The sequence below is a fragment of the Tupaia chinensis genome, unplaced genomic scaffold (assembly GCF_000334495.1).
Source record: "Tupaia chinensis unplaced genomic scaffold, TupChi_1.0 Scaffold146784_1, whole genome shotgun sequence".
NCBI lineage: Eukaryota > Metazoa > Chordata > Mammalia > Scandentia > Tupaiidae > Tupaia > Tupaia belangeri.
Window position 1 is genome coordinate 322,172 of NW_006206638.1, and position 8,530 is coordinate 330,701.

The 8,530-nt window shown below is 34.6% G+C and overlaps 2 pseudogenes; both read right to left on the reverse strand.

The window, feature by feature from the left end:
• LOC102481695 (telomeric repeat-binding factor 1-like) overlaps positions 1-1,253 on the reverse strand; it is a 16,930-nt pseudogene extending 15,677 nt beyond the window's left edge.
• A 791-nt stretch (positions 1,254-2,044) lies between these two features.
• On the reverse strand, positions 2,045-8,270 carry LOC102482115 (telomeric repeat-binding factor 1-like; annotated as a pseudogene).
• Positions 8,271-8,530: the final 260 nt, after the last annotated feature.

Genomic DNA, 8,530 nt, shown 5'->3' on the forward strand with positions numbered 1-8,530 from the left:
GAAAATTATTTGCTGACAATAACATGTATGTTGATGTGTTTGATTGAGACAATATACAGTGTACTCTGGATGGAAAGTCTCATTTTGTATGCTGTAATAATGTACAGTGAATGAACATAAATAAATAAATTTAAATAAAATATTAAAAAATAAAATGCCAATAAAAAAGAAAAGAAAATGTAAAAAATTATAAAAATAAAAGGAAAAAATAAAATTAAAAAATTAAATAAATTATATTTAGCAGGTTAAAAACATCAATAATTATTCTGTAACTCAGATACAATCCAAAGATTGAAAAGACCTGTTTTCATCAAACCTAAGCTTTAACGTATTATAAGTTTCATTCTGTAATGGCAAGACACATACTCAGAAATTAATTTAGCAATAATATCTAAGATGTATTTTCATTAATTTGCTCCCATTCACTTAGAATCTAACTCCTGTGTTGTCACATTACTAATTAATGAATATTTTAACAATGAATCACATAAATGGTTTTCTATTTCATACATCAGAACCTGTGTATATATTAAAGTGTTATTTATTACTTTCTGATATCACCAGGGAAAACACATTTTGTATCTTACATTTTTAACTAAAACCATTTAGTCTTCACATTTCACTGTGAGATTAAATTCCATTGCCTAAAAATAAGCTTTACAAAGTTTTATTGCAAGTGGCTTACTGAATCAGATATAAACTGAAGTATAAATTGAGTGGGCCAAAGAACTAAGTAGCTCAGATCAGTTGTAATGGTCATAGACTGCTAGATGTATGCTACAAATAATCAGTTTTCAAGATTTTGGCCTCTATATTTTTCATTTGTGTGGACTGCGGATATGTGAGTAATATATTAAATGATAAAAGTTTTTAAATAGTTATTCATTTAAAATAATAATTTTCTGACAAAAGTTTTAGTGAGAAAACTGGCATCATATTCCATTTTTTGCAACATTACTGTCTGACTTACAGAAGAAAGATTTTTATCTCTCCTTACATTCAATCTGTTAAGATATCATATATTATATATCTTCTGAAAAACACTACTGTATACTCATGAGAGAATGAAAAAGAGCAAACCCTGCCTTAATATGATTATGAAATAAGTTTTAACACTACAGTTCTCCTGAATGGGTCTCAGCAATCCCTAGGGGTCCCTCTCACACTTTGAGAATCAATCCTATAAGGCAAGGTTTTGCAATGATTCTCAAGCATGTCTATTCCTGCCACCTACAACAAACATTCTGGCTCATAGTATCTGGAGTGAGCTCCAGAACTCTGCACTTTTTTTTTTCAATTTCAAGTAGTTTTATACATTCAATCATCTTATTTAGCTTGCAAAGTGAATGTTCCAACATGTGTACATTTCTCACCAGTCCAGTTGATAATACTATAAAGTTTTCTTCAATAGATAATACCCCATTTCTTTTATCTTTGTTCTAGTTTTAATACTAGAACAGAAGTAATTTTTTTTATACATGATGCACAAAACTATTCTTCCAAATAATACAAATATTTTCCTATGGGATTATTTTGTTGCTTTATATAAAACTACTGAAATGGAAAGTTAAGTATGTTAAACTTACAGATTATTATGTACATTTATCATTCTATTAAAACATCTTCATAATTGCATTGTATATGAAGGCCATATACCAAGTCATTACCTATTGAAGGATTAAATTATTTTAAAAATTTTATTTGTGAGTTAAAGGGTTGGGCTGAGGTTACTAACCTATAGACCCAGAATAGGTTAACAGAAATATTTTCTTTCTCTCTCTTATAAGGTTTTTTTAAAATTGAAATAGATTTTGAGGGCATAGGAATTGAATGTGGCAGTGTTCAACAAGTTTACATTTCATCAAAATAAAAAGATTACTAAAGAATACATGGATGGCACAAATCTTCCTGCTAACTGTAATAGTAAAATACTGTAATGCTCTAAACAAAAACTTTAGGATACATGAATAACCAGAAAGTTTCAAATGCAACATAGTAATCAGGATATTTAACTGTCGTTTTTATCAAGTCTTTACAAACACATTCAGTCTTCATTGTATGAGCAGATAAGTTTTACTTTCCTCATAGTCTTCCATGTGTCATTTGACATGACACTTGCTCAGTTACTGAATTTACAGTATAACAGAATTTTAGACCAGTTTTCCTCTCCATATTTTCTCATACCAGATCTCAAATTGTCATCTTCTTGCCAAAGTCATGCCTGTGTTTTCTTTATCAATGTTTTCAGGAGTTATTGATCGACTCTTTGAAGAATGTATCCTTTCACTTTCAGTGGGTCTTCTATTTTCTTTCTTCTCCCACTCTGAAACTGATTGACCAAAGGATATAGAAACACAGTATGTGGATGTACATACCAGGTATAATGTGTGTGAAAGAGTAGGATCTGAGGAAGGACATTTAGAAGAAAAATAAGGAGGCAAAAAAAAGAAAGTAAACTTAGGAACAAACTAACACACACACACACACACACACACACACACACAAACACACACACACACATGAGTTCCCAGTCTTTCCTTATTCTTAGTAGATATTGTTGGTGGCTTCAAAATTTCAACTTAAACAAGAGATTTTTGTGAGACTTCAATAAGCATTCTGTATACCCTGAAGATTCAGTTACCAAGGACTGCTTTTGACTAACACTTTTTCCTTTATCTGAATTAGCTTCACTTTCCATTTCATTATCATTACTATTAAGTTTATCTTGAAATACATTGTTCTTGCTCTTTTACTTTCCACAACTTTTGTTGCTGCCTTCATCAGAAAGGTTGATGATTTTTCATTTAGAATTAAGAATTCACATAACTCTTAATTTTCTCCATCTTGTGGCTATAGCTGAAGTGAAGAAAAGAATGAAATACATCTTTCTGAGAGATTATCATTAGCAATTTCCTTTTTAAAGGCATATCCGAATTTGGTTCACCAAATATCCTTTCAAAGACTTCTGCTTCCTTAAAATTTTCATTTTCCATACGAACAGCTATAATCTGTATTTTAATTAAATTCTGTATATCTTCATGAAGTTTGTTATATTCCTTATCAATTGAAGCCCAAATCATCAGGTCAGAGTCTAAAGGTGTAATTTGTTCATCTCTTCCAGTTGTGTATCAAGGGATTTTCCTGGTGCAATTGTCAAAACTGTTACACACACACACATAGATAGATAGATAGATAGATAGATAGATAGATAGATAGATAGATAGATAGATAGATAGATAGATATAGATAGAGATAGATAGATAGTTCTCAACTGCTACGCTGTTAGACTGGAGAGTTGACAATAGTAGCCTCGACGCTATCATGGGTCCTATGGAAGTCCTCACAGCAGCCACTACAGAAAGCTCGGCAAAGAGACAGACAGAAGAAATCGAGCATACAGCCAGCAGCTATGGCTTCAGCCTGAGTCATGAGGCCCTAGCCCTCCTCCTCCTCCTCTGGGATTGCAATCTATATCTGACACTCAAGCACCTTCTGGCACTCAAACTGACACTGGTCATCTTTCATCATTTCCACCTTTAGCTCCTCTGCGGGGGTCTGCATCCTTCCCATTTGTACACCCCCACAGGCTCAGAGCCATTGATGCAGCATTCTCTGCTATGTTCAATCACTGGTGTGCTTCTCTTTTAATTTTTGAATATGTCTTCCCATTCTTTTCTTGCCTGCCTTATTTTGCTTGAGAGGTCTGATGTTAGCCTAGTAGGATCACCTTTGTAAGTGACTTGATGTTTCTCTTGACATTTTTTGTCCCATTAATGCTATGCCTCTCTATTTTTCTCCTTAATGTCCTTCCTCAGACTCTACTACTTCACCCACCCTCTTCCCATACTATATCTGGTATTCACAACCATTTACTGTGTTTCTATATCCTTTAGTCATTCAGTTTCAGTCATAGAGTGCAGACACTCGATATATTATTAAGTGGAGACATTAAAAAAAAAAAAAAAACACAAGACCCTGGCTTTTGACAGAAAATGGATGAATATGGAAGATTTACTGCTGAGTGAAGCAAACCAGGCTATGAAGGACAGACTTCAGCACATTTTTTTTTTCTTTTTGTGGAGAGGTTTTTTTTTGTTTTTGTTTTTGTTTTTTTTGTTTTGTTTTTGTTTTTTTTTTTTGCTATAGGCTGTATGCACTCTCCAGAAAAACAGAGAGACAGAGAGACAGAAAGTGAGAAATCCCCCCCTAAAACCCCAGGATGATGGCCACACTGCAATCCCTTCTCCTCCATTCTCCTCTTGGGATCTTGGGCATGCATGCACACATGCCCAGAGTGAGTTTAAGCCACTGGATCTGGGACTCAAACAGTGGTCGACTACATGGGAGTCCAGCGACAGTCATTACACTAACTGTTGGTTCCCAGACTTCTGCACTTTTGACTTCCAGTGATGCTAGGACATGTGCAAGAAATCCTGCACTAAGTTTCTACCTTAAGAAAATAAATCCTGGTGCCAGCAGGTGGTGTAACAGATGCATTGCTGGACTCTCACATGACTGACCACAATTCAAATCCTGGACCTGGTGGCTTGAAAATCACAGTGGGTACATGAATATGCATGCTCAAGATCCCAGGAGGAGGATAGAGGAGAAGAGACTGGGATGTGGTCATCTTTCCTGGAGAGCGATTTCTCACTTTCCCTCTCACTCTCTCTCTCTCTCTCTCCCTCCCCCCAGTGAGTGTATGCACCCTAAGGCAAGAACCCCTTAAAAAAAAAAAAAGAAAGAAAGAAATCCTGTATGCTTCACTATGGACAGTGGAAGCCTCCACTGAAATGGAGCTGCTAGATTTTTTAAGTTTTATTGTCTCCTGAATTTGCTTTCAGAGAGACTGTTTGTTCCCTTTTAACATTGAACCAGTCATAACATAAACTTGTGCTCTTATCTCCTGTAGCTATTGCTGAGACAAGTCTGAAACATTTAAATAAGGTTTTCACTAAAGGTTAGAAATTACAAAACAGAACCATACACAGAAACAATTGATTTGGCTTATAAAATGTGTCTTCTGTTTGCTGTCTGTTTTAAGAATGCTTCTTTTGGGGACCAGCTGTTAGGGTAATGGCTATGTTGCTGGACTCCCATGTAGTCGACCGCGGTTTGAGTCCCGGACCCGGTGGCTTAAACTCACGCCGGGAGCGTGTGCGTGCGTGCCCAAGATCCTGAGAGGAGAATGGAGGAGAAGGGATTGCGGCATGGCCATCCTCCCTGGGGGTTGATTTTCTGCTTTCTGTCTCTCTGTCTCTTTCTGTCTGTCTGGCGAGCGCACGCGCCCTACAGCAAAAACCTCTCCAAAAAAATTTTAAAAATAAAATAAAAAAAGAATGCTTCTTTTGCTAGCTGCCAGATATTTTTTTGTTAGGAACAGAAGAAAGATAAAGGACAAAGACTTTTCCTTTTCTTTCAGTAATGATCAGGTACATAGAAAATAAGTATTTTGTTTGTTTGTTCTCTGCTGAAGAGACAGAGAGACAGAAAGTGAGAAATCACTCTGCCTCTCAGGGGGCATGACCTTGCAGCAATCCCTTCTCCTCCATTCCTCTTGGGCACAGGCATACACACACCCAGTGTGAGTTTTAAGCCTCTGAGTTCAGGACTCAAATTGTGGCTTACTACGTGGGAGTCCGGTGACATCTGCTGGTAACCAGAATTAGACTCTTTTCTCTGTCATTTCAAAAAAAAAGGGGGGGGGGTAATAAAATCAATGAGGTTATCTTTCAGATATAGAAATAATTTATGATGATTGTTAATAGATGTTAATTGGTATATAAGAAAATGTTTCACATAAGCCTATTGTGAAGCATGTTTTTTTAGTGAAGCATTTTAATTTGCATGATTTTAATTGGTATTTGATTCTCCCTTTATGTCTATAAGAAGCTTCATATAGAATATTTCTTGTGTACCTACAGGAAAGTATCCTTTGTAGATTTTCTAGTTTATAATTATTTAACCAAAAGATGCATTGGAGGATCTCTTGTATGTACATGTAGAATATACTCCAGTGAGAGATTCCTGTAGAGAAAGATCTGTCATCAGCAATAACATCCTACATTGTATCTGTGGAAACTTTCATTAATGTGAAAAATATTCTGAAAGGTTTTCTAAAATGAGAATGATAGATAAATCTTTTTACCTGAAAGTTTAAAAATTGCAAAGTTGTTAGCTAAATGTGTAGAATATTTAAAACGAGTTGACTGGAAATCCTAAGTTGATTTTGTCAAGGGATGGAAAACAAAAATAAGCAAACCTCTTAGGTATGGAACACAATTTAACCTAAGCAATTGTTTCAAAACTATCATCAGTCAGTTTATTGTATTGTTAGGAATAATATAGAGAAATAAAATTTAAATTTTATAGATGCTGACTTATTGATTAAATTACTATGCATTATCAAGGTTAAAAAATCTTATTTATTTTCTGTGCTTTTTTCATTCAGTATACATTTCATGATGTTTCAGTATGTTGATAATATGGTATGTGTGCATCTATTTCAGAGCCTTATTTGTAAATAATCTTTTGTTAGTGGTTAAAGAACTGTTCTCTCAAGGATGTAATACTATTTTTTAAGAGGATCTGTGAAATAATTATACCAGTTAAAAGTAGCTACATGTGGGTGCATTAGTCAGTTTGAAAATCAGCATTTTTAGGTGCCTTTGCTTTACCCATGACATTTATTTAATCCTCAGAAATGTAAAATTAATGTTTTACTATTAACTAGAAGGGTTGTTTATTCATTAAGGCATTCTTTGTGTCCTAAATTGAATTAGCACTGAACACCCTAGTAGGATTTACTCCTTTGTTTTTTTTATCTTCCTAAGTATAAACCATTTAATTAAAAAAATTCTTATCACATTAAATTCTCAAATAGAAGTGTCTTACTCAGTGGATCAATAATTGGTTCTTTGTCATTTATTTTAAGTGTATTTCTTTTTGTACAGATATTTCATATCTATTGTACCAAATCGAAAACACAGATTTGCTAAAATGATCTTTAAATTACCTATTATTCCACTATTCAAAGATAACCATTCACTAATAACATTTTAATGTGCATCCTTTCCAATATTTTTTGTGTACCTATTTTTAGTTTATTTTAATTAAAAGGCTGCTGCTACCTTAGTTTTTTTGTTTATTTGTTTTTTTTTTTTAAATGTGTTAAGAGGGTATTTTTTAAAAGGCCTTTGTTCCATCTGAAGAATCCAACCTGTCTTCAAGAACTTAGTTGAATTTGAAGTTATAATATGAGCTCTGTACTAACCATACCAACATTTTGGCAGTAGCAGATAGACAACAAACAGTTGCCATTCTGTGCATCCAGAATCCATACTTCTAGGAACTCAGAAATGTTTCTGCAGAATGCAAACAGACATTTCTCAAGGTGGAAGGGGCACAGGGAAAATGGTTCATGCCCCTACCGAAACTAAGAAATTGATCTTAAAATAGTCATTTAAGGCTTAACATTACATATAAGACTGCTCTCTAGGATCTGATCCCAGTTTATCTTTGCAGCCTTATCTCCCACTAACTCTCAGTCCCAAGCATTTATCTAGTGAGGTGCTTCTTTCTTGACTTCTCCCTCTACTGGCCTGACTAGAAGCTTCAGGATAGCAGTATCCTCAGCTTTTTCTTTTCTTTTCTTTTCTTTTCTCTCCTCTTCTCTTCTCTTCTCTTCTCTTCTCTTCTCTTCTCTTCTTTCTTTTTTCTTTCCGTCTTTCTTTCTTTCCGTCTTTCTTTCCGTCTTTCTTTCTTTCTTTCTTTCTTTCTTTCTTTCTTTCTGTCTGTCTGTCTGTCTTTCTTTCTTTCTTTCTTTCTTTCTTTCTTTCTTTCTTTCTTTCTTTTTTTCTTTCTCTTTCTTTCTTTCTTTCTTTCTTTCTTTCTTTCTTTCTTTCTTTCTTTCTTTCTTTCTTCTTTTTAAAAATTATTTGTTTATTTAAACTTGACCAGAGAGGAACAGGTGTGTGTGTGTGTGGGGGGGTGGGGTATTGGGGTGTGTGTGTGTGGGGGGGGTGAGGTTTTGGGGGAATAAGAAAGCAAGCCTCCAAGTCTGGGACTCAAACTGTGGTCAGCTATGTGGGAATCAAGTGCCCTTAAACACTACACCATCTTCTGGCCTCCTGACAGACATTTATAATTTTACTTAAACATTTTTGTTTTCTTTCATTTGCTTATTTTTTTCTTGGTTTATTTTAAAAATGATCATTTATACATTTGATTGCTATACATCATTTAGATATTTAAGAGATTTTACCCAACATGATCCATACCACACACCAGACAAGTTGAGAATACTATACATGGCATCAACAACAGGCAACAAACTATATCTGTGTCCCACAAATATCTTCTCCCATTTTTTTCCCAAATTTCCCTCCCTGTACTTTGACCCTCTCCCACTCTCTTTCCACTTTGTCCTCACTGTCCATAACAATTTTCAATGCTTTTATGTCCTCCAGTCTTTCAGTATCTACCATAGAATGTAGACAGTCACTATATGTCAAGTGAAGACATACAAGGT